This window comes from Hemibagrus wyckioides, unplaced genomic scaffold (assembly GCF_019097595.1).
Source record: "Hemibagrus wyckioides isolate EC202008001 unplaced genomic scaffold, SWU_Hwy_1.0 Contig19, whole genome shotgun sequence".
In the NCBI taxonomy this organism is placed as follows: Eukaryota; Metazoa; Chordata; class Actinopteri; order Siluriformes; family Bagridae; genus Hemibagrus; species Hemibagrus wyckioides.
In genome coordinates, this window is record NW_026690779.1 from 138,530 (window position 1) to 165,987 (window position 27,458).

The 27,458-nt window shown below is 37.5% G+C and overlaps 3 non-coding genes across 3 annotated transcripts; 1 reads left to right on the top strand and 2 right to left on the bottom strand.

Moving 5' to 3' along the window:
• Positions 1-866: 866 nt before the first annotated feature.
• Positions 867-938, bottom strand: trnae-uuc (transfer RNA glutamic acid (anticodon UUC)). Its single transcript has one exon. It is a non-coding gene; the product is annotated as a tRNA-Glu (tRNA).
• A 236-nt stretch (positions 939-1,174) lies between these two features.
• On the bottom strand, positions 1,175-1,246 carry trnah-gug (transfer RNA histidin (anticodon GUG)). Its single transcript has one exon. It is a non-coding gene; the product is annotated as a tRNA-His (tRNA).
• Positions 1,247-19,538: 18,292 nt separating this feature from the next.
• trnah-gug (transfer RNA histidin (anticodon GUG)) lies at positions 19,539-19,610 on the top strand. The gene has a single exon. It is a non-coding gene; the product is annotated as a tRNA-His (tRNA).
• Positions 19,611-27,458: the final 7,848 nt, after the last annotated feature.

The following is a 27,458-nucleotide window of genomic DNA, read 5'->3' on the forward strand; positions in this document are numbered from 1 at the left end:
ACTCATAAAACACACTGACTTGGTACAGTTAATATATAGTAGTTTCTATCAGAGATACACACTCGCTCACTTATTAAGACTATTTGTACAGTCCCCTCTGAAAATACTCAAATGTTTTTTTTATACTTTGAAGACAATTTGGCTTTAAGTTCCAAAAAAGTATATAAGGCTAAAGACCAGAATTCTCACATTTCATTTCCAGATATTTACATCTAGATGTGTAAACAACAACCGTTAAAGATAAATACAAACCTACTAAAATAAAGGTTAAACAAAGTTATTAAAATACAAAGGTAAATCCCACACTGAAAAAAACATGAAAAAACAAAAAACCTGACGCAGTAATTTGTTTGTAATCCGCTTCTGTGCCACACTGTAATTATGCGAATACATTTGACTTGAATGACACGTCATTAGCGCGCACGATCCATCGATTGTTGTGGGCGGGCCATTGTTGCGATTAGCGGAGAACGATAAAATTGTGAGAGATTCGATTGGCTCGCTATGGGCGATTGTCTGTCCATCTTTTCAGCGCAGGGATTGGAGAAGAAAGATGTAACGGGCCGATGTGATTGGGCGAGAAAGATTTCCCGGGTGAGCTGTGATTGGCCGGCTGACCCAGACTATCGTTCTTCAGGTAGCACCACTGGCCCATGGGAGCCTTAGGGGGAGCCTACAAATAAATAAGTGATGACAAATCAGTTATGTAACGTTTTGCGCAGTGAATCGAAATGAACACAACACCAACATGCTGCTGGCTGCAATCGGGGATCGTTTTTGGTTTCTGTTGAGGAAGCGTTCCCGGCTGTTATTAACTGAGCGATTTGGTGAACTCCTTGCCAGCTCTGCAATCCAATAAAGTCACGTTCCCATACCGGGAGTCGAACCCGGGCCACCTGTGTGAAAACCAGGAATCCTGACCGCTGGACCATAGGGGAGGGCAATTCGGCAGCTGGAGTTTGGGGCACACCTCTGGGCTCTTAAAAGGCAGCCGAGCCAGCCAGGAGTTGAACATAGAATCTTCTGATCCGTAGTCAGATGCGTTATCCATTGCGCCACTGGCCCACGTGGGCCTTAATGGGAGCGGGGTCCTACCTGCTTATGCTTTTCAAGTGAAAAACGGCCAGAGGTCAACAGGCGTGCCTAGCGTTCAACAGTGATGTGGAAAAGCCAATGCCGTGACCCGGATTCGAACCGGGGTTGCTGCGGCCACAACGCAGAGTACTAACCACTATACGATCACGGCACCCCACGCACCTGGGCCAGCGGGTAAAAGGAGCTGCTACATGTTGTGATATGTGTTCTGGCGCCCCCTCTGGCCTGGTGCAGTGGCTTTTGATTTAGACATGATTGGAATAGTTGTAGTCTTTTTTGACACTATATCAAGAGACGATCTGATTCATACCCAAATGATACCTTCTGTGCTTTTTAAATAAAAAAACAAACAAACAAATAAATGAAAAAATCCTGCAACCCGGATACACTACATGATTAGTTCTACTGACACTGGGACTGACACTCACAGACACCGAGAGAGAAAATAAGCCAAAAGAGAGTTCTCCTCAGTTCATCAAGAAGCTTAAGAATGATTTAAGTTGAAGAGTTCAATGGTATTGTAGCTTTGGTTATATAGAGAAATATATAACTTTAAATATATAACTTTAAATATATAACTTAAATATATAACTTTCTGTTATATACAGAAACACAGATGAGGCTTTGCACCCACACATAAACCTGATTAACATGTTTTAATGGTTTTCTTTTGTTTTATTTAAATTGTTGTTTTTAACTTATATAATAGTAAATACACTAGCTGTTCACTTTTGTATCTGTAAAAAGCTATAAGCTACTCCGAGAGACTTACATATTGGATCCAATTCCACAAAACCCTCCAGCAGAGTTCTGCTCATGAATGATGTACTGGGGGTTTCCAAAAAGCCAAGCTGTTGAACAAAATTGAGATAAGTGATTAAAAACCATGAACATTTTAATGCACATAAAACATTTGCACCTCAGTTCTGTTTAGGGTGTTAGTAGAATGCAAAAGTAATTTCCTACTGTATCTTACCTGCCGCACCAAGGACTGCATAGCCAGTCACAGCCGCAATGAATATAATGCAGCACAAGACATCAGTAAATGCCCTAAAAGAAAAAAAAGAATAAATTACATTTCCTGAAGAAAATGTGAGTGGTGCTTGCCCTGGCAAAACTCGTCCCCAAGCAGACAGACAGCATCCCAATACTTTTGGAGGTGGGTGGTCAGACAGGGCACCAAAAATGTTGTATACGAGGGGGTAGATAGGGTGCCTATACTTTTGGAGGCATGTGTACAGAGAGGGTGCCAATATTTTTGAAGGCAAATGGATAAGTGCAAGTGATGTCTTCAAAATGCACATCATGGAGTTCTGCTACACCGATCAGCCATAACATTATGACCACCTGCCTAATATAGTCCCCCTTTTGCTATCACAGGGTGGCAGTTTAAAATAAAATATTATTATTTACTTGAAAGACTACAAACACATAAAATGACCTTCTCTCTAACAATGAATGTTGAATGGAATGTTGGAAGTAATTCAGTAAAATAAAGAAAATGACAAAAATAAAATGTCTGTCCTTTGCAAATTTGTTGAGATACCGAGCCTGTAGAAAAGTCTGATTATAGACTGAAATTCTAACACCATTTTACATGGAGTAGTGGATTCATCTCCATGGAATAGTAATGACAAATGCAGAAAATCCATCATCATAATAAAATATCATCATGTCACGTCACAACACCAGGATACACGCCATGCACTTCCCTTCATTGCACTGAATGTTTTGATATGTCACATGTGTATGTTGCAGAAATTTTGTGATTCTGCATAATTTTGTGGTTGGCACGCACGTGACATCACGTGTTGTCATCAGTGTACATGTAACCTTGTTCACCTTATTGTGCTGAGCGTTTGGAAATATCACATGTCTATATTGCAGATAGATGTTAATGTGTATAGATAGATAGATAGATAGATAGATAGATAGATAGATAGATAGATAGATAGATAGATAGATAGATAGATAGATAGATAGATAGATAGAGGTAAGCTGAGTGTATACACTGGGTACATGTCACATGCCTTACTGTTAGAAGTGTTAGAACAGCAGAGCTGTTAGTGTCAGTCTGATTGGTCAAACTGTACAGATGATTAAAGTGATTTCTATTGTTTTAACTTAACATTTCTACACAGGTCTAATAGATCCTGTGTCTCACTCCAAACAACTGGACTGATGGATTTCATTTTCTTTCATTTCATTAAACAGGCAGGGGCCTTTCTGTGTGGCGTTTGCATGTTTACTCAGGGTTCTCCAGTTTCCTCCCACAGTCCAAAAACATGGTTGTTTGGTAATTCTAAATTGCCTGTGTGTGTGTGGTTGTCTGTCTATATGTGATGGACTGGTGACATGTCCAGGGTGTACCCCTGCCTTTTGCCCAATGTGTGCTGGGATAGGCTCCAGCAGATCCCTGTGACCCTAATTAGTTCCTAATAATTAAAGTACTAACAAGGCATATACAAAATACAGAAAAAAGTATTTTTGTCCAGATTTTGAGACAACTGACCGTCACATCCACATCCGTTTGATGAACATCCTATTACAGATTTAGTCTCACTCTGACTCCTATGATTGGATGACACAGATAATCTTTTAGCCCTCTGAGCATTTCATTGCAGTTAAAATTCAGATTTTTTTTTTATTGCTCTGTAAATTTAACATTCTGTTTGGGATAGATAGATAGATAGATAGATAGATAGATAGATAGATAGATAGATAGATAGATAGATAGATAGATAGATAGATAATTATTATTATAACTGGAATATATCCAAATTTTGCCTGTTACACACACATATATATATATATATACACACACACACATACATACACAATCAGCCATAACATTACGACCACCTGCCTAATATTGGGTTGGTCCCCCTTTTGCTATTACAGAGTGGCAGTTTAAAATAAAATATTATTATTATTTACTTGAAAGCCTACAAACTCACATAAAATGACCTTCTCACTAACAAACATAAAAAAATCGGTTTTGAAAGTTGGAAGTAATTCAGTAAAATAAAGAAAATGAGAAAAATAAAATGTCTGTCCCTTGCAAATTTGTTGAGAGACCAGGCCTGTAGAAAGGCTGACCATGTAAGTCCAAAACGATTTCCCATTGAAGACTTAAGGTCATTAACTTCACTGGAAAGTGACTGAAACTAGAATAAAAGTTTTAGGTAACAATTTTATCACGTACTTGAAATGGGTGGAGTGGACGTGAAGGACACTGGCAAATTGAGGTTATTGTTATTGAAGGAGGGTGTACTTTCTTTCCCCTCCATGTTTGTATACATAAATATTGTTTTGTGTAAGTACATTAAGGCAGGTTTATAACACATCCAGGTGTGTTGGTGTAGAGGTGTGGTTTCCCAGCTGGTTGTGAGCAGTGCAGTAGTACAGTCCACTGTGCTGGGAGCTGATGTAGCTGATGCTGTAATTCTGGCCTGTTCTGGCCTCAGCAGTGTGTCTGCAGCTGGACTCTGCTTAAACCAGGAGTAGGTGAGAACAGGAGGGTTTGTGTGGTGAAATGGAGTTCACTGTATATATATATATGTATACACACACCGATCAGCCATAACATTATGACCACCTGCCTAATATTGTGTTGGTCCCCCTTTTGCTGCCAAAACAGCCCTGACCCATCAAGGCATGGACTCCACTAAATCCCTGAAGGTGTGCTGTGGTATCTGGCACCAAGATGTTAGCAGCAGTTCCTTTAAGTCCTGTAAGCTCCATGGATCAGACTTGTTTGTCCAGCACATCCCACAGATGCTCGAGTGGATTGAGATTTGGGGAATTTGGAGGTCAAGTCAACATCTCAAACTGGTTGTTGTGGTCATCAAACCATTCCTGAACCATTACTGCTTTGTGTCACAGTGCATTATCCTGCTGAAAGAGGCCACAGACATCAGGAAATACTGTTACCATGAAAGAGTGTACATGGTCTGCAACAATGCTTAGGTAGGGGGTACGTTTCAAAGTAACATCCACATGGATGGCAGGACCCAAGGTTTCCCAGCAGTACACTGCCCAAAGCATGACACTGCCTTCTCCGGCTTGCCTTCTTCCCATAGTGCATCCTGGTTCCATGTATTCCTCAGGTAAGCAACACACACACACACACACACACACACACACACACACACCCAGCCATCCACATGATGTAAAAGAAAACGTGATTCATCAGATCAGGCCAACTTCTTCCATTGCTCCCTGGTCCAGTTCTGATGCCCACGTGCTCATTGTTGGCGCTTTTGGCAGTGCACAGAGGTCAGCAAGGACAAAATGTTCACTAACAGGTGCCATGATGAGGAGATAATCAGTCTTATTCACGTCACCTGTCAGTGTTCATAATGTTATGGCTGACTGGTGTATATAAAACTCTTTACTTTGTATGAATCTTCCTTCCATCCATTTTCTGAACTGTTTATCCTACACAGGGTCAATGGGAGCCTGATCCTATCCAAGGGGACCAGGGGACACCCTAAACAGGGTGCCAACCCAACACAGGGAACAGTCACACACTCACACACACATGCACACACTTTGGACAATTTATAGATGCCAATCAACCTACCACACATCACTGGACTGTGAGAGATAATCAGAATACTAAGAGGAAAACTCCACACACATGAACACTAAAAAAATGTAGATTTAGTTTAAATATCTAATAAAAGCTTAAATATCTAATAAAAGTTAAAATATCTAATAGCAAATAATAGATTTGTGTCCTGATCACTCTTTAAGACAAATGGGATAGAGAAGTGTGCGTGTGTGTGTTAAAGGGGTGTGAATGTTGCTCAGACTCTCTCTATGGTCTTCATCATCTCCTGTACACGCTGCTTCACGATGCTCAGCACTGCAGAGGCTAAAGCTGCTGGATCTCTGTAAAGCTCCAGAGGCTGATAGAAAAGGTCCTCAAGCAGCACTGTCAGCATATTCTGTACAAACACAAACACACACACATTTCCAGCATGATACTGAAGAGATTGATCAGAGAATTTAAAGCAGGTTCTTTAGAACGTGTCTCATGGCATTAGAAAAAGTTCCTCCCTTACAGAAAGCCTTAAAAAGAGCCGCTCTGCCTCAGGCTCCCTGATGTCCACGTCCCACTGGCTGATGGCTAGAAACAGAGGCTGCAAAAATCCATGTACAACTTGGTACACACTTAGAGCTCATTGACCTGAACAACTTTCACACTGCATGTCATTAAGTCTAATCCACAGGAAGTCAGTTATTTTGAGTTGTTTGCAAAACGCACCCAATAGATTTTGATATACTCCTCCTAGAGAATTGATACAACCGCCACCAAACCCAGGCTAATATGATCTCAAGACATTGATACAACCGCCACCAAACCCAGGCTAATATGATCTCAAGACATTGATACAACCGCCACCAAACCCAGGCTAATATGATCTCAAGACATTGATACAACCGCCACCAAACCCAGGCTAATATGATCTCAAGACATTGATACAACCGCCACCAAACCCAGGCTAATATGATCTCAAGACATTGATACAACCGCCACCAAACCCAGGCTAATATGATCTCAAGACATTGATAATGCAAAGTTAATGAGTGATTTTTGATCTCAAACGGTTCAGCCGTGAGAAGCCCTTAAACTTATGGAGAATAAAACAAAACAGGAAGTGGCTAATAACTTCTGTGTACATTAAGTGATCTACATGAAACATTAGGATTATGTTAAGCATAGAAAGCTGATCACAGAGATATGACAACTGTGAGTCTCGGTCATAGCGCCACCAACTGGCAGCAGGAAGTGTGTCACTTTTTGAAATCTCTAATATTTTCTCCCTTACTTTCACCTGATTTGGTTCAAAATCAGTCAGAATAATGACAAGACATGGCTGATGTGAAACTGTGAAAGAATTTTTGATACCTTGAATCGTGTTACTATGACGACGATTTACATAAGAACATACAGTAGGACTTTTTACACTATGTTTTTGTTACACAATGTTCATTGTTAAAAGCGCTATACAAATAAAAATGAATTGAATTGAATAGAATATGAATGGAGTGGTTTGTACCACTCAAACGACACATTCATGAAGATTATGAAGAAGGGAAGCATCTTCCCTTCTAGCTGGTCACCAGATTTCCATGTAAGCCAGTCGTTTGCATGCAATATTTTGACTTTGGCTCCCAGACAGTGTGGTGTAAATATATCATGGCCTTTTTTCTAGTCAAATAAGGATGTGGAGACACACTGGTGGATCAGAGAAATATAATATCTGCATTGTATTATTTATTTATTTGATCTGATTTGAAGTAGTATTATAACAAGTGATTAATTATAGAGCCATTATTTGAAATAATTATTCATCCGTTACTTGTGAATCAAGCATGTGACTTAAATACACAAACCTAAACAAAGCACAGGAGACACCTATTAGACATAATGACAGAGACTGGACACCAACAAAAAGGCAGTGGGGGCCTCTAGTGACCAGAAAACAGTCCCCAACCCTGACAGGAAACCAGTAGATATCAGTTTATATCTTGCTCTGTTCATGTTACAATTAGTTGCATATCTTACCTGTATATTTCAGTCTAGTTGTGTTGATATTTAACATGATCAGAAAATGACAGATGATTTTCAAAGTCTTTTCCTGTTTCATCATAAAATGGACATAATAAAGCATCCAAGAGTCAGAATGGACAAACCCATGTGTATAAATCACACCAAAATATGGATTTGAATTAAAACACTTAAGAGAAACATTATTTCAGACTTTTGGATAACAGCTTGATAGACTTTTATTTGATAATTATGTGCAGTATTGAGATTAAAATTTATACTTGATTTGGATTGGTCAGAAGGTGTTCAGCATGGACCTGATAGCAGTTCAGGTTTCAAATCAAATCTCTCTTTTTTAAAGAATGTCCTCTTTCTGATTATCGTCTACTAAAAACAGTTAAATCAAAGTATATGGCAAACTCCAATCATTTTAGCCTCACCTTAAACATTTTAAATGCAGTGATGTAATATAATGTAATGTAATGTAATGTTTAAATGCAGTGATGTAATGTAATGTAATGTAATGTAATGTAATGTTTAAATGCAGTGATGTAAAGAAATACTGAATCTATAGAACTACTGTAATGCTGAAGCTTTCTGTAAGGAGAATGTTTACCATATAGGGAGGGAGACTCCAATAACACTATGAAACTTTCATTTATTTCAGTCATTTTCATTCTTTCTTTCTTTTTTGCTTAATCTGTTCATTGAACTTTTATAATAATAAAAGGATAAAGATAGAGGAGAATAGAAACGACATTTTTTCCCCACACTCAGAGTTATACAAACCAAAAAAAAACCTCAGTACATAATTATAAAGTGCGTCAATTATGTACAGAAGAAAGTTTGAATCAGAGTTTAGAAACTAACTAACTAACTAACTAACTAACTAACTAACTAACTAACTAACTAACATCACAATCGTTTATATCAGCAAACAAAACATTAATATAAATTATGTATACACAGTGCACATACTTGTAGTCAATACACTTTTGATCAAGATCAAGCCACAATTATAAGGACATCCTAATGATTAGACTGACCAACTATAGAAGAAGAATTCACATAATCAGAAAAAAATAATAATTAATGGATCCAGGGGGATATAGGACTACAATTAATAGATGAAACCAGTGGCAAACTTTGGAGGCTAAAATGGTTTCGAAACTGGGAGCAAATTTGTAATAATTGGACAATCAGACAATGGAATTACTTTTAGGAAAACGTGAGACGGCAGTAAGAGGACCACACAGTAGTGTAGAGTTAGAGAGTGGAAAGGAAACAGTACTGCAAGTGGAACTGTGCACAGATTAAAAGAGAGAAAAGGTGGAAATAGGAAACTGTAAGTGATGACATCATGAATTATGATCTGTCTACCAAGAAAGTTTTAATGATGATTTAATATTTTATATAATTATTATAAGTGCCCACTTCTTTCAGATTAGGTTGTAGGGAGTTGGAGGTTCATATTCATACGGTAACTACATGGAGCATCAAATGGGCTGAGAATAAACAAGTCTTCATTCCAAACAAGTACTACATTACCAGAGATTATTGTTTACTTTATCCTCTCTGGTGCGCTCATCAATAAATCCAGACTATGAATTTTTTTGGTTTGAAAGTAAATCTACTTCCTGTTGGACATCCATACCATCCCTAAGCACAACACATAAAGAACATTATTGCCAGAAGTGAACTATGAATTTATCCTTTGAAGACTGCATGTCCTTTTTTTATCAGTTTAATTTTAAGCTATTTGTAGCGTATTAAAGATCATTTAAAAAGTATGTAAAAAAAATATAAAGACAAATATCTTGACATAATCTTTGATGCGTGTTGGAACCCAGAGCCCCTCTCCGGGTGGATACTTCAGGGTGGTTCTAGAGCCACCAATATTATCAAAAAGTCTTATAGTCCAGATCAAAAATGCATGACAGAAACAAAGAAATAAAGTACTCCTCCAGGCTTGGATGAGTACCGGTTTTAGTACTTGGACCGGTTTTATTAAAAAATATCACCGGAAATGGCACTCAAATACACAGATTCATGAACCGATGCAGTCAAGCACACTGCCCTTCACAAATCCCCCATTATATATACTTTCTAGCCCATCTGCCTAAACTTGCTGGGCTCTACTTTTCTATGGATTGTTTTGACATTCACTAATTTTTCCCCTGAAAAACAGCCCCACCTTTCTGTGGCCTTCATACAGCTTATGAGTCACAAGTTTTTTAAGTAATTTTAATACGTATTAGTTGTTGATCTGTCTAAACTTCAGAACTTATTTAGACCAAAACCACATTTATTTCATTACCCCTATAATTTATCACTTATACTTTAACCTACATAACCCACATGTTCCATATGTTTGTGTACTTGTTTGTTGTTCCTGTGTGGTTCATGGTGACTGCCTGGCAATTACTTAGAATCCTGAGGATTTTTATTTAAGGATTATTATTATTTAAGGAATAAATACTTCAGTTTTCACTCATTGCCTATGTAGTAGTAAAGGTAAAAGGGGTAAAATGGCTCTGTGATGTTAGTCTAGTTTTTTAACTTAGGTTAACTAACCTAGTTTACATTTAAATTATGTATTTAGTCATTTACTTTATTTTATTTTATTATTTATGTATTTAGGCTAGGATTCCAGTTTATTTTAATCTAGTTTAATTTAATTCTCTAAATCTTCCATTGCTTCATGTTTTTAAGTCTGTATATTTCCATTACACCTATTTTCTCCCTATGTTTACATTAACATCAGCCACTACAATACACAGCCAACTCCATGATATGGTACGATGTGCTAGCCTATGTCCTTGTGATGTTTACACCAAAGCCAGAAAGTTCGAGAATAATAACCCACTAACGATGATTCAGCCAGTTTTGCTCATCTCTATTTTTGTGATTTTATATATATATTTTTGTCCTCTATAACGAACCAACTGGTACCCTACTCAGATTCTATGTCTACATTTGTGCTAATTTTTATCTATTTATCATAAGCTTACCTGTTGACTAATGATTATGGCAGGTGCTTAATAGTGAAAGAATTATTAGATGACCAAGTAATCAAATAATTATGGTTATTATCAAATAATCAATAAATTAAAGACGCTAATTAGATAGGCAACATGTCAGTGATTAACAATGAGAGTAAGTACTGATTACCAAAATGAAAATCATCATATGATTAAACATAACTGAATGAATCTAATGATTAACCAATTAATCCTTAATCATTATTATGATTAAACGATTTATCTAGTCTCTTTGTTCATGTCTTAACGATTAAACCTGACTCGGATCTATCTTAAGGATTAAACGAAAGTATTCAAAGTTATTAGAATTAGAATTAGAATTAGCATTAACCTTCCCTTACTGATTAAAATCAAATGTATTTAATGATTAGGTGCATGGAAAGCAAATGTTTCAAAAAATTTTCCCACAAACTCCACTGATCAAAATGTTTGCCTCCAGTTCCCTTTTAGTCCTACTGCCAACACCATTTTTCCATTTTCAGACAGATCACATTTATCTATGACAAGAAGCAAGATATGCCACAAATGATCTAAAACCGCACCATCAGACTGAGCTTTGTCCAGCAACTTCCATGTACATTAGTGTCTTAAAAATCAATTTCAGCCACAGCAGTATGTCAGAGCTTGAGATGCATTTCCTCAAAACACCTGGAATCAGTTATAAATGTTGCCTGCACAGACAAAACAAGGACATTTTAAGACACATTGAGGCCATTTCTGTCATAAATGAACACACTTAAATTAATACACTAGCCTTCAAAATAAGGAATGTACAAAACAGAAAAGAAATATATAAAAGCTGGACACTTTATAGCCTTGCAAAGGCCATAATAAAATATATAGTGGGGTCCAAATGTCTGAGACCACTAGTAAAAATGCTTCTTTTTGGCATTTTTTTCTAATTTAATACATTAATTTGTTATAGAGATTATATTATTTGACAACAACTTGAAGTAAAATCTTTGAAATGTATGCAAGATGCCTTTCTGAGCTTCTAGCATTTAGCATGTTGCCTTTTTTGCTTTAAATGAGTGTGTGCATTTGAGCTGCATGGACACCACAAGTTTATGTAAAACCTTACAAGCCATTTTAGATCAAATGCATCAGTGTGTCACTTGAACACATGCTTCAGTAAAAAAGATCAGACATGAGGAAAATCTGACCTTTAAATAGACACCTAGAAAGAGTACAGAATCTTAAATGAACTATTGTTTACTTTCTATATTTTAAATAGGAAAAAATGCAGTTGAAGAAAAATCCCTGATTATTAATGTGGTCACAGAATTTTGGACTTTTTTTCAGTGGACATAATCAATACATTTATCACATTACAATTATTTATGTGAGTAATAAACCATATAAACATACTGTGATAACACTTTACATTAAGGCTCTGTTAACTTACTTTATTTACTGCATTAGTTAACATTAAAGAAATGCTTATATGAAAGCTGATACCTTCTTTATAACAGATCACCTTAGACCCTGAATCTCTTCTTGGAGCTGGATTTGATTTGTATTGTGAAATGTGAACTGACAGAAACTTCTTAACAATTACTGGTATACTTATGAAGAACAATTTACTTTAAAATAAATAACAGAACTGTAGGATGGGAATAATGAGGATTTAAGTGTTTTAAACCTAAGTGCCAGAATCTCTTCACAGAGCTTTAACTATGTGGTATTTCAAGATAATCACAGCCACATACAGTGTGATGAGATGAAATAACAATTCTCTTGGACTCAAGGTCTAAGACACATGTATGACATTCACAGTGCTGACGAGACTAAGCATGCAGGGAGGGGCTATGGGTAACAGTGGGGGTAAGTACACACATGGGTAGAGTGTAAGTATAAGAGTATAGGGTATAAATACTGAAATCACAAAAAAGTACATTCAAAATGAAAATTATACATTATAGAAAACACAGGGTCCAAAACTTTAAAGTGCAGTAATGCTTCTAAAAGTAACCTGAGATGAATGAAATTTAAAGTGACACAGTGTGTAGTAAGGTGTTAAGTCAGTAGCCTGTGTTATTCCTGCTGCCACCTCTGTATGATGGCCTTCTGCCTCTTTAAACAGCTGAGCACACAGACCGTCAGCCAAATATGGCAATTCTGTAAACTTTTACATTCATCCTGAAGGAAATTTCAGAGTGCTTTAAGTGAAGGAAAGTGCAGGGACAGGCCTTGTTTTCTTTCCACATCCTCCAGCTGAAATTAATCACCAGACCTAACTTATAAACACTGATTCAGATGTCTGAAACTGAAGTGTTTAACAAAGAAAAGAAAAGAAAAGAAAAGCTATTTATTATATCAAGAAGTACAAGTATAAAAACAAATTTCATTCAAGTCATTTAATTCATTTATTATTTTTATTTCATTAAGTGGTTACAGGCTGGTCTTCTTGTGAAAGTATATAAAGAGACTTAATGCATTACTTCTATACTCTGTGGTACCTGATAGTAAGTCTCCTGTATTAGGTCAATTCTCAATCTCACCACAGGATGGCAGTATCGGATACAGCTTATATAAAACAAGGCGAAACCTAGAACTACCTCATCATCATTAGATTACATATCCAACAGTGAGATTGATTTGTTGTGAGAAAGCCTAGTGCGTAAATTGATTGAAATAATAAGTTGCTGAATTTTCTCAGGAACAGTCATCTAGTTCAATTCAGTGAATGTCAGATGATGTTTGTGTGTTGCCAGGTGTGTGGTTTTTAGACCAAACAATTATTTCAGGTCTTGTGTGTGGCACATGTTCCATAATACTTCGTGCCAAGTAAGAATGTCACTTTTGAGAGATACAAATTTTTCTCTGCTGACCAAACACAAGGAGTGAGTTTTGACCAGTACCTTGCGGAACTGCACACACTAAGTAAGACTTGTGAATTTGAAGATTTTAGAGACTCAATAGTGAGGGACAAAATAGTCTGTGGGATTCCTGATAATGGTCTCAGGGAAAAACCCTGACCCTGACACTGGAGAAATCAGTCAATATGTGTAGACCTGCTGAAATAACTTGTGCACAAGCCAAGGAACTACATAGAGAAGATGCTGCAGTGCAGGCCATTAAAAAAGAGGAGCAAAACACATTTTGCAAAGCAAAAGCAGCAAAGAATGAAAACCCCAAAAAGTAAATGTTGAAGATGTGGAAGCGAAATCTGCAAAAATAATGTCTCTCCTGCGATGTCTTGCAGACCAAGATGACCTGTTAGACCTCCTGAAAGGCTTATTGAAATTTGTTAAATATTTCAAGGACTGGGGTAATTGAAAAAGAAAAAGGTTGATTGTAATATCTCACAGTTAAACTGCAACTATTGTGTTACTGTTAGATAAAAGAAAAAAAAGGTTGTTTTTTGCATAAAAGTTAGTAATAGAAGTAAAGAATCCCAAAGATAGTGCTTTAAAAGTAAAGTGGGGAAGATGTGATGTTATGAATGATTACATGTGATTTTGGTTCCGGGTGTGTGTGTGTGTGCGTCTGGACAGTTTAGAGGGGAACCGCAAGTTGTGCTATAAGAAATGTTGTGCAAAATGCTAAGTAAAGTGAAGTGGCTAAAAAGACATTGCAGCTCTCCAGCATGTTGATTAAAACATAAAAGAGGGCATCACATTTAGTGCTACATCACATACACACATATGGTCCACAGTGTCAGTGTGAAATGCCACAGAAATCACATTGTTTGTTTCTGGAATTAGCCTGAATTAGCATATTTATGTTTACATTTTTTATATATATATAAAAATATATAAAAATAAAAGTCCTCACAAATCACCATTAACCAGTGTACGGTATACAGTGAGGGAAAAAATTATTTGATCCCCTGCTGATTTTGTACATTTGCTCCCTGACAAAGAAATGATCAGTCTGTAATTTTAATGGTAGGTTTATCTGAACAGTGAGAGACAGAATAACAAGAAAAAAAATCCAGAAAAACACATTTCAAAAAAAGTTATACATTGATTTGAATTTTATTGAGTGAAATAAGTATTTGACCCCTTTGCAAAACATGACTTAGTACTTGGTGGCAAATCCTTGTTGGCAATCACAGACATCAGACATTTCTTGTAGTTGGCCACCAGGTTTGCACACATCTCAAGGAATTTGCGCCCACTCCTCTTTGCATCCACGACCCATTTTTAATGCCCTGGCTGAGGGAAGGAGGTTCTCACTCAAGATTTGACGGTACGTGGCTCCATCCATCGTCCCTTTGATGCGGTGCGGTTGTCCTGTCCCCTTACCAGAAAAACACCCCCAAAGCATAATGTTTCCACCTCCATGTTTGACAGTGGGGATGGTCTTCTTGGAGTCATAGGCAGCATTCCTCCTCCTCCAAACACGACGAGTTGAGTTGATGCCAAAGAGCTGGATTTTGGTCTCATTTGACCACATGACCTCTGAATCATTCAGATGTTCACTGGCAAACTTCAGATGAGCCTGTACATGTGCTTTCTTTAGCAGGGGGACCTTGCGGGCGCTACTGGATTTCAGTCTTTCACGGCATAATGTGTTACCAATTGTTTTCTTGGTGACTATGGTCCCAGCTGCCTTGAGATCATTGACAAAATCCTCCAGTGTAATTCTGGGCTGATTCCTCGCCGTTCTCATGATCATTGAAAAACTCCATGAGGGGAGATCTTGCATGGAGCCCCAGAGGAAGATTGACAGTCCTTTTGTGTTTCTTCCATTTGGGAATAATCGCACCAACTGCTGTCACCTTCTCACCAAGCTGCTTGGCAATGGTCTTGTAGCTCATTCCAGCCTTGTGTAGGTCTACAATCTTGTCCCTGACATCCATGGACAGCTCTTTGGTCTTGACCATGATGGAGAGTTTGGAATCTGATTGATTGCTTCCTTCTGTGGACAGGTGTCTTTCATACACTTAACAAGCTGAGATTAAGAGCACTCCCTGAGAGTGCTCCTACTGTAATCTCAGCTCCTTACCTGTATAAGACACCTGGGAGCCAGAAATCTGACTGATAGGGGATCAAATACTTGTTTCACTCATTAAAATGCAAATCAATGTAGAACTTTTCTGAAATGCATTTTTCTGGATTTTTTTTCTTGTTATTCTGCCTCTCACTGTTCAAATACACCTACCATTAAAATTACAGACTGATCATTTCTTTGTCAGTGGGGAAACGTACAAAATCAGCAGGGGATCAAATAATTTTCCCCTCACTGTATATTTTAGTTACTTTATGTCTTGTGCAGGTGAAACGTTCAGTTCCCTCAGTTTCCAATACAGGGTTGGGGTAAGCACTATTTCTAACAGTCATGGACACCTGTCTCAATGCTTTCAAAGTACACCCAAGTTGTATAGTCTGAAGATACAGTATATACATAGTATTTTATGCATAAAAGGCTAACATCAATAACAGAAGCACCATGCTTTAAGAAAGACACTTTTCCTTCTTCTACAAAATACACACTGGCGTAGACGAACTTGTAATTGGCATCCACAACAGCCATCATTATTACAGAGAAGCTGGACTTGTAATTATGGTAAAGACTGCCACCTTTAACTGGAGGCTGTGTACGGATGTGTTTACCATCAAGCGCAATAAGCAATGTGGGAATTGCCATTTAGATTGAAAATCATGCGCTATTTTACGCCATTCTGCCTCTGTTGTGGGTCTAGCAAAAGAACAGAAGAACAGATTTGAACATTATTTCTTTGTCACAGAGCATAAAAATAAAACATTTCTGAAGCATTGCAAATATGGATTCATTACTTAAGGCTTCATTGACTATTACAGAATAAACATTAAAATACAAAAAGCAGTGACCTTGAAAATACAAATACTCTGGGACGTTATAGCTATATTGATCACCACAGCATACTACTGTTTTTTGTACATTACTGGTAATCAGTGGTGGAAGATGCATTCAGATCATTTATAAACTATACATATGTATACTTTTATTAAAATTACTTTTAGTTATGAGTTATACATGACTGAAAACCCAGATAGTCATTTTATTGGTGACTGTTTTGTACATAAAATAATCATAATGTAAAGAACATTCTGTAAAATCATCAACTTGATATCTGGAATATTGAGTAAGGCCATGTTGAAGATTGAAATCATTACAAAATGATTGGAACAAAAAATTTGATGGTCCTAACCTCATAGTAAAATTGACACTGTAGGCTGGAATTCACAGACCATCACAAATAACTGATGCATTTTACTGAAACTGATGTTCATTTTTAAGCTAATTTTACTAAAAGTTATTTTTTACCAATGTACTAAATGTGTCCCTTTAAGTACAGCATTTGAGTAAATGTTGGGAATCAGTGAGTACCTACAGGAGCAGCACAGGTCTCCATGACTATGTTAGAAATGGTGCTTACCCCAACCCCGTATTGGAAACTGAGGGAACTGAACGTTTCGCCTGCACAAGAAATAAAGTAACTATAAAATATAGCAATACACACTTAAAAGTAATACTTGTTGAATCAAATATTGTTCTGCCAGACCCACCTGTTGCCAAAAACCGCATGGTCACAGCTAGACGCTCTTTTGGGGGATATGGCCCGTCTCATTTGTGTGTGCTGCTTGGTTATGAGAGGTCCAACCATCCCCAGCAAGATATCACACTCCTCTGCTGTCATCTGCAGAAGCTTCCTGAATCCAGTATTATCGTACATCTATTTGTATGGTGAGCACATTATAGTTTATAGGTTTTTACCAGAAAAAATGGGCAAGCCTACAGTATGGACAAGGACCAAAGTGTGATGGCATCAGAGCATCTCCAAAACTGCAGCTCTTCGTGGCGTGTTCCCGGTCTGCAGTAGTCAGTATCTATCAAAAGTGGTCCAATGAAGGAACAGTAGGTTATGGCAGCGACTGAGGGCAAGACTAGTGAGAAAACTTGAACACAATCAAAGGGGGCTGAACACAAATGCAGATAACCAGATCACAGTTCTGGAGAAATGTTTACTTATCTTTAATTAGATAATAATGCAAGTCAAATAATCCACAAAACAAATCCAACAAGTCAGCTCAAAAGACTTGACAGTAGTTCCAAAGAATAAATCCCCAAAATCCACAAGGTTAATCCAAAAGCATACAAAAGGTTCACAGGAGTCTAATCAAAAAACAAAGTCAATACTTCCAAAAAGTCATTCTAATTAGTCCACAAAATAAATCCATAAGGCGTTCAAAAGAGCACTTGTCAATCAATCAAAACAAAGAACTATACCAGATGCACAAAGTCTTTTAAGGACAAGGCCATAAACCAGAGCACCACGGCTGACGTAGACTTAATCAAGGTACAGGAAACACTAAGCAAAGTATTTGTGGAGGAAAAGGGTGAGTTAAATACACAAACCTAAACAAAGCACAGGAGACACCTATTAGACATAATGACAGAGACTGGACACCAACAAAAAGGCAGTGGGGGCCTCTAGTGACCAGAAAACAGTCCACAGCCCTGACAGGAAACCAGTAGATATCAGTTTATATCTTGCTCTGTTCATGTTACAATTAGTTGCATATGTTACCTGTATATTTCAGTCTAGTTGTGTTGATATTTAACATGATCAGAAAATGACAGATGATTTCCAAAGTCTTTTTCCTGTTTCATCATAAAATGGACATAATAAAGCATCCAAAAATGGACAAACCCATGTGTATAAATCACACCTAAATATGGATTTGAATTAAAACACTTAAGAGAAACATTATTTCAGACTTTTGGATAACAGCTGGATAGACTTTTATTTGATAATTATGTGCAGTATTGAGATTAAAATTTATACTTGATTTGGATTGGTCAGAAGGTGTTCAGCATGGACCTGATAGCAGTTCAGGTTTCAAATCAAATCTCTCTTTTTTAAAGAATGTCCTCTTTCTGATTATATATATACAGTTATACAAACCAAAAAATAGTGTATGTCAAATATGTACAGAAGAAACTGAATCTGAGTTTAGAGACTAACTAACTAACTAACTAAATATAATCACAATCGTTTACATCAGCAAACAAAACATTAATATAAATTATGTATACACAGTGCACATACTTGATCAAGCCACAATTATAAGGACATCCTAATGATTAGACTGACCAACTATAGAAGAAGAATTCACATAATCAGAAAAAAATAAAAATTAATGGCCCCAAGTTTCAGAAAATATGCCAGTATTGCCCTTTATTGTGTACCTAATTTTATCCAAATGAATGAAGCTCATAACATCTTACTGCCAGTCATCAAAAGATGGAGGGAGAATTTGTTTCCATAGCAGAAGAATATGCCATCTAGCTAATAATGTTACCGTTAAACGTGACTTTATTGGATTACCCGCAGAACTGGCGAGGAGTTCACCAAATCGCTCAGTTAATAACGGCCGGGAACGCTTCCTCAACGGAATCCGAAAACGATCACTGATTGCAGCCAGCAGCATGTTGGTGTTGTGTTCATTTCGATTCACTGCGCAAAACGTTACATAACCAAAGCCACAGTACCATTGACCTCTTCAACTTAAATCATTCTTAAGCTTCTTGATGAACTGAGGAGAACTCTCTTTTGGCTTATTTTCTCTCTCGGTGTCTGTGAGTGTCAGTCCCAGTGTCAATAGAACTAATCATGTAGTGTATCCGGGTTGCAGGATTTTTTAATTTATTTGTTTGTTTTTTTATTTAAAAAGCACAGAAGGTATCATTTGGGTATGAATCTGTTCGTCTCTCGATATAGTGTCAAAAAAGACTACAACTATTCCAATCATATCTAAATCAAAAGCCACTGCACCAGGCCAGAGGGGCACCAGAACGCATATCACAACATGTAGCAGCTCCTTTTACCAGCCGGCCCAGGTGTGTGGGGTGCCGTGATCGTATAGTGGTTAGTACTCTGTGTTGTGGTCGCAGAAACCCCGGTTCGAATCCGGGTCATGGCATTGGCTTTTCCACATCACCGTTGAATGCTAGGCAAGGCTTTTGGCCATTTGTCACTTGAAAAGCATAAGCAGGTAGGACCCCGCTCCCCTTAAGATTCTAGGTTCGACTCCTGGCTGGCTCGGCTGCCTTTTAAGAGCCCAGAGGTGTGCCACAGACTCCAGCTGCCGAATTGCTGGCAGAGTAACACCTCCCACAATCCCTGAAATGCGGAGAGTCCTGTACTAGGAGGTATGCTGGCTTTCTGCACCAGGAACACCAGCCCACGCTCTGTCTAGCGGCTGATCTTCCGCTGGAGTGACAGCTCGAGTAGCTGAATGCTCGGTCAGCGCTGGCCGATTTTGTGCTCTGCAATGCAAGGTTCCCATGCAAAGCTCTGGATGATACCGCGCTGGAGCTCAAACTGCTTGGTGGTCGAGTAAAACGCCGATCTCAACTCTCCTGGGGAGCCCTCCCATATGGTCTAGCGGTCAGGATTCCTGGTTGTGGCCCAGGTTCGACTCCCGGTATGGGAACGTGACTTTATTAGATTGTCCGCAGAACTGGCGAGGAGTTCACCAAATCGCTCAGTTAATAACGGCTGGGAACCTGGTGGTGAACTGAAATCTAGCTTTTGTTGTTCAGCAGTAGTTGTTATCATGTGGGTGTGTGTGAAAGCTAGAGAAAGACCTTTGCACACTAACCTTGATGTGTCTGAGAAAATCAAAATATGTACCTCAGCCCTCACAACTACATGGAGTACACAAAAACAAAGTGTATTTCTGCACCTGTGGCCTTTGGATGGTGAGAAGTACAGACTAAACCTATGTATGGCCTGTGTATGAAATGCTTGTCTTTTCTTGATGGTAAAGCCAGTTTGAAACTACCTTAAAATCCTTCAGCGATACACTTTTCCATTTTTTCTGTAAAAAATCTACTCTGCATCAGATTTATGAACATTGTCACCACTGCCTCACGGTGCCTTGTGCTGATGAGGATCACATTCCTCCCCCATTTCGGAATATAACTCACAACCATGGTGTTCTGCACCAGGGTGGGTGGTCTCTCTCACTTTCACACACACACACACACACACACACACACACACACACACAAAAGCCAGAAACTAAGCTTTCTTTGCTCAGGCCTATCTAAAGGGTTAATGGTGCCACTTGGTCATCAACAGTAAAAATCACAAATTTTACCTCTTCCCAACAGGGAAAACCAGCAACAATCAAGAATGCATGATTATATAGTGTCATGGCTGTGCAGACAAAAAATGTGGTTATAATGGAAGTCTATGGGGCAAAAACAGCCACCAACAGTAAATTAGGGAGAAAAAATTTAATCTGATGCTGCAAAAAAAACCAAAAATGCATCAGAGCTAATGTTGTTACTAATCTTTGACATGTCCAAGACTGTGATAAAAAGTAAAAAAAATATCCAGTCCACAATTACTTTATATATTGTTTTTTCCCCAAATCAGTGACATCATTTATGAACTTGGCAATTAAAGTTAAAATCCTGGATGTTTTTGAACATTTAGTAGTTTTGATCAGAACTGAGGTTGATTAACAGATTTATGCAAACAAAAGTTGAAAAAAAAAATCATCTGATATATTTTTACAGCAGTTTATTTTAGTGCATGTTTTCATCCCCAAACATAACATTAGAGTAGTGAATTTGAACTATTTCTATTTTTTTGCAGATATATGCAGAATTCTACAGAGTTACTCGACTTGATCTCAGGCAGATCTTTCTTAGTTACTTGGACTCACTTGCACCACGATTGATCAAGCTCTATAGATCAAGAAGTGGAGCCTTGGGAGGAGAAATTCAAATACTCCTAGACAGACTTGATGAACGGGTAACAACATCAGTTTACTTCAAATTGTGAGGTTTTAAAAAACATAACTGCATACTACAAATGTTAGCTGTAGTAAAAGCCATTTACTTTGTCCATGTTTTTCCTGCTTCCTATTTGTGTTTTAGACCACTGCTATCCTGACACACAGGAAATCTGCAGCACTTTGTGGCCTTCCCTTGTTTCTGAGAGAAAAGGAGGACAATCTACTGAGAACGTATCTGCTAATATTTTTTATCTTATCCGTCATGTCTAACATGGCTGGCCTGTGGAGAAGTTTGTGAGAATGCTATCCTTTCTCAAATTGCATTTTAAGGGCATTCAGAATGTGCTATTGGGAGTGTATAGACTACAACCCAAACGACTCGCCTTAAAACAAAAATGTAAGTGTATTAAATATTTTAATGATTAGTGAACATAAGAAACCAAAACGCTCTAAATTTTACAGCAGTTGACTGACAATTTGGGTCGTCAGTAAAGTGCTGTAATATCTTAATGTTGCATAAAATGACACATAACCCAGCACACTTGCTCATTTGACTGATGTAGGATACAACTAAGCTGAAAGATAAGGGTCTTACTCAACCAATGCTGCTTGGAAGTGTGCTGGAATTTGAACACAACCTTCTGATCAAGCCTTCTGTCACTGAGCCATTACAACCATGCCAGAGCAACACCATAACTAGTTTGCATTGATTCAGCTATTTCTCCCACTGAATTAATGGCACTTAAAGATTCCAGTGAAGCAGTGCAAGCTAGCTGTAGTGATGGCTTTGAGTCTCTGATAAGAAGGTTGTGTGTTCAAGCCCCAGCACAAAACATAACTTCCTTGATTGTACCCTTGAACAAGACACTTCTTCTTTTTCTTATCTTTGTCCTGTATTGATTTTGACCCATAGTTTGTTGTCTCTGTAGGACACAGTCCAGAAGGAAACCTGCACTAAGGGACTCAAAGTAGATATCCTCAGTTTTGTTGAAGATGTGGCAATAACCAACCCAAACACAAGAAGTATAGCTGTGGTGCTGGAAGAGAAAATTGTGCTTGATGATGTTGATGACCTGCCAAATGCATTTGCTTTACTTTTTGGTATCATTTATGCACTTAACATTGAGCACCTGAAGAAGTATACCTTCGAGGTGACCCAGACATTATTTCTGCACCTTGGCTCTCAGTGTACTGCAAGAGTGCAGTCATTGAAGAATAAGCTTCTGAAGCTGGATGTTTAATCTTGGCTGCTGTTTATAAAAAAGTTAACAGTTATCTATACACTTTCATAGTTTTGTTATTGGAGCTGAGTTTGTTGGACTTGTTTGTTGAAGTGTTCAAGCTGCAGCTGTGAAGCCATAGCAAAGTCATTTTTGGTCTTTTTCCATTGTTTTACCCAAATCTGATTACTTAGAAATATACAGAATACTTGCTGACTCAAAAGGTTCAGACTGTAGTTTCATGGCCATAGCAGTGAATCCAGAAAAAGTCGTCGTTGTATATTTCTCAATATTTCATCTAGTTGTGTTTTGTATTCAGTGATTATTTGTTCTTTTTATTTGTTTTGGTCTCAAAATCTCTAACACTGCTTTTTTCACTCCTTGGACTCAGATTGTTTATGTACCATTGTTTAATTCAGGCTTACTCTTTTATAATTGGTGCAAAATTTTATATCGTTTTTTATTCCTATTTGCAAACTTTCTTTCATGTTTGTATTGATTTATTACATTATAATTGATATTTTATTTAAGATAAATGATATTAATATTGAAAAGAGAGCTTTTTGTAAAATGTATATTCAGTACCATGAGTAATGTCTGGATTTTTGGTTGTGGTCATTTGTTTCTGTTTACTGGAGAGTTATTGAGACTCAATGCCTTGGTTTTATTAAATGTTATTCAATAAATAATAGCATTTATTCAAGTTGGATTGACTCATATTCTGTCTTGGAAAAGTCTCTAAATATCTGTTCATTCTTAAACTTCCAGTAATCAGTTCTGCTGTTTGTAACACCTCAGCTTATGGACAGACTGAGATGCAGACAGATACCATAAGCACAGACACAGCTCTTATTTTATATGCCACCATTTGCTCTTTAAAGACTTGTCTCATTTGTTTTAAAATGGATTTGAATGGGCTTGAACACGCGTATGAAAACAAACAAAACGTTACACGTCTCATTACTTCTTTGGAACATTTATTAATAAACTTGAACAAGCATCGGCTCTGTACATCCGACATTAACACTATAAACGTTTTACATAGAGTGCATTGTATAACGTAATGACATCACACCCAAATGAACCGTAATACATTCAATAAAACAAGAGTAGTTCGGCTGATGCCGTAATCTAACGAGTAAGAGTGCAATACTTAACACCCACACTTGCTCTTAGCTTATTAAGTTACCTGAAAACAAAATAACAAATAAGTCTTCTCTTTCACATAAACGATGTAAACATAAACCTTTTTCTCTTTTAAGTACCAAACACGTCTCGAGCAAACCTCTTTAACTTTAGCTTAGTGGCTGGCTTTGTCATAATGTCAGCAACCATTTGCTCTGTAGGTATTCCAAGATTACCTTGCCATCATTCACAGTTTCCTTTATAAAGTGCTACTTGATGTCAATGTGCTTGCACCTTTGCCTGTAAACTGGGTTTCTGGCTATTGCTATTGTACCTTGGTTGTCTTCATACAGTTTTGTTTGTTGCGTATTGGTATGTATCCATACCTTTGAGTAGCTGCTCTAAGTAGATACATTCCTGAATGGCTGATGATAAGGACATGTATTCTGCATCACAAGTAGATAATGCTACTGTTGGCTGTTTTCTGGTTTTCCATGAGATCAGAGTAGTAGAGTAGTAGAGGTCACAGTATTTATTTCCACAATGAAATATTGAAATTTGGAGATTTTAGAGACTCAATGGTGAGGGACAAAATAGTCTGTGGGATTCCTGATAATGGTCTCAGGGAAAGACTGTTATGTGAAGCAGCTCTGACACTGGAGAAATCAGTCAATATGTGTAGACCTGCTGAAATAACTTGTGCAGAAGCCAAGAACTACATAGAGAAGATGCTGCAGTGCAGGCCATTAAAAAAGAGGAGCAAAACACATTTTGCAAAGCAAAAGCAGCAAAGAATGAAAACCCCAAAGAGTAAATGCTGAAGATGTGGAGGCAAAATCTGCAACAATAATGTCTCTCCTGCGATGTCTTGCAGACCAAGATGACCTGTTAGACCTCCTGAAAGGCTTATTGAAATTTGTTAAATATTTCAAGGACTGGGGCTATATTCATGTGTTTTACCTCTTTTCTCTCTCTTATGTTAGTCAGCATGACTATGGTGGCAGATTTGTGCTCCCAAACCATTCTCCAGAAATCAGCCACTGTCTCCGGTTTCGGACCTGCAAACAGACCTTTTTAAAGCTTTCCAGCAGAAAGTCATGACATTCAGTAAATTCATTCTGACATTCACTCTTCTGATCTGTATGCTGTGTAACGTGTGGGTGACTGCTTCTGTGTTAGAATCTTGAAAACTGATGAAACCCTCAGATGAAAGGTCACTTACACTAACTACTAGCTGTAGTTAACTTTAGGTCTACACATATTGACTGCTTTCTCCAGTGTCAGAGCTGCTTCACATAACAGTCTTTCCCTGAGACCATTATCAGGAATCCCACAGACTATTTTGTCCCTCACCATTGAGTCTCTAAAATCTTCAAATTCACAAGTCTTACTTAGTGTGTGCAGTTCCGCAAGGTACTGGTCAAAACTCACTCCTTGTGTCTGGTCAGCAGAGAAAAACTTCTCAAAAGTGACATTCTTACTTGGCACGAAGTATTATGGAACATGTGCCACACACAAGACCTGAAATAATTGTTTGGTCTAAAAACCACACACCTGGCAACACACAAACATCATCTGACATTCACTGAATTGAACTAGATGACTGTTCCTGAGAAAATTCAGCAACTTATTATTTCAATCAATTTACGCACTAGGCTTTCTCACAACAAATCAATCTCACTGTTGGATATGTAATCTAATGATGATGAGGTAGTTCTAGGTTTCGCCTTGTTTTATATAAGCTGTATCCGATACTGCCATCCTGTGGTGAGATTGAGAATTGACCTAATACAGGAGACTTACTATCAGGTACCACAGAGTATAGAAGTAATGCATTAAGTCTCTTTATATACTTTCACAAGAAGACCAGCCTGTAACCACTTAATGAAATAGAAATAATAAATGAATTAAATGACTTGAATGAAATTTGTTTTTATACTTGTACTTCTTGATATAATAAATAGCTTTTCTTTTCTTTTCTTTTTTAAACACCAGTTTCAGACATCTGAATCAGTGTTTATAAGTTAGGTCTGGTGATTAATTTCAGCTGGAGGATGTAGAAAGAAAACAAGGCCTGTCCCTGCACTTTCCTTCACTTAAAGCACTCTGAAATTTCCTTCAGGATGAATGTAAAAGTTTACAGAATTGCCATATTTGGCTGACGGTCTGTGTGCTCAGCTGTTTAAAGAGGCAGAAGGCCATCATACAGAGGTGGCAGCAGGAATAACACAGGCTACTGACTTAACACCTTACTACACACTGTGTCACTTTAAATTTCATTCATCTCAGGTTACTTTTAGAAGCATTACTGCACTTACTGTCCACAAGTTTTGGACCCTGTGTTTTCTATAATGTATAATTTTCATTTTGAATGTACTTTTTTGTGATTTCAGTATTTATACCCTATACTCTTATACTTACACTCTACCCATGTGTGTACTTACCCCCACTGTTACCCATAGCCCCTCCCTGCATGCTTAGTCTCGTCAGCATTGTGAATGTCATACATGTGTCTCAGACCTTGAGTTCAAGAGAATTATTATTTCATCTCATCACACTGTATGTGGCTGTGATTATCTTGAAATACCACATAGTTAAAGCTCTGTGAAGAGATTCTGGCACTTAGGTTTAAAACACTTAAATCCTCATTATTCCCATCCTACAGTTCTGTTATTTATTTTAAAGTAAATTGTTCTTCATAAGTATACCAGTAATTGTTAAGAAGTTTCTGTCAGTTCACATTTCACAATACAAATCAAATCCAGCTCCAAGAAGAGATTCAGGGTCTAAGGTAATCTGTTATAAAGAAGGTATCAGCTTTCATATAAGCATTTCTTTAATGTTAACTAATGCAGTAAATAAAGTAAGTTAACAGAGCCTTAATGTAAAGTGTTATCACAGTATGTTTATATGGTTTATTACTCACATAAATAATTGTAATGTGATAAATGTATTTATTATATCCACTGAAAAAAAGTCCAAATTTCTGTGACCACATTAATAATCTGGGATTTTTCTTCAACTGCATTTTTTCCTATTTAAAATATAGAAAGTAAACAATAGTTCATTTAAGATTCTGTACTCTTTCTAGGTGTCTATTTAAAGGTCAGATTTTCCTCATGTCTGATCTTTTTTACTGAAGCATGTGTTCAAGTGACACACTGATGCATTTGATCTAAAATGGCTTGTAAGGTTTTACATAAACTTGTGGTGTCCATGCAGCTCAAATGCACACACTCATTTAAAGCAAAAAAGGCAACATGCTAAATGCTAGAAGCTCAGAAAGGCATCTTGCATAAATTTCAAAGATTTGCAGAAAGAAAGAAAGTTGTTGTCAAATAATATAATCTGTAAAACAAACTGATGTATTAAATTAGAAAAAAATGCCAAAAAGAAGCATTTTTACTAGTGGTCTCAGACATTTGGACCCCACTATATATTTTATTGTGGCCTTAGCAAGGCTATAAAGTGTCCAGCTTTTATATATTTCTTTTCTGTTTTGTACATTCCTTATTTTGAAGGCTAGTGTATTAATTTAAGTGTGTTCATTTATGACAGAAATGGCCTCAATGTGTCTTAAAATGTCCTTGTTTTGTCTGTGCAGGCAACATTTATAACTGATTCCAGGTGTTTTGAGGAAATGCATCTCAAGCTCTGACATACTGCTGTGGCTGAA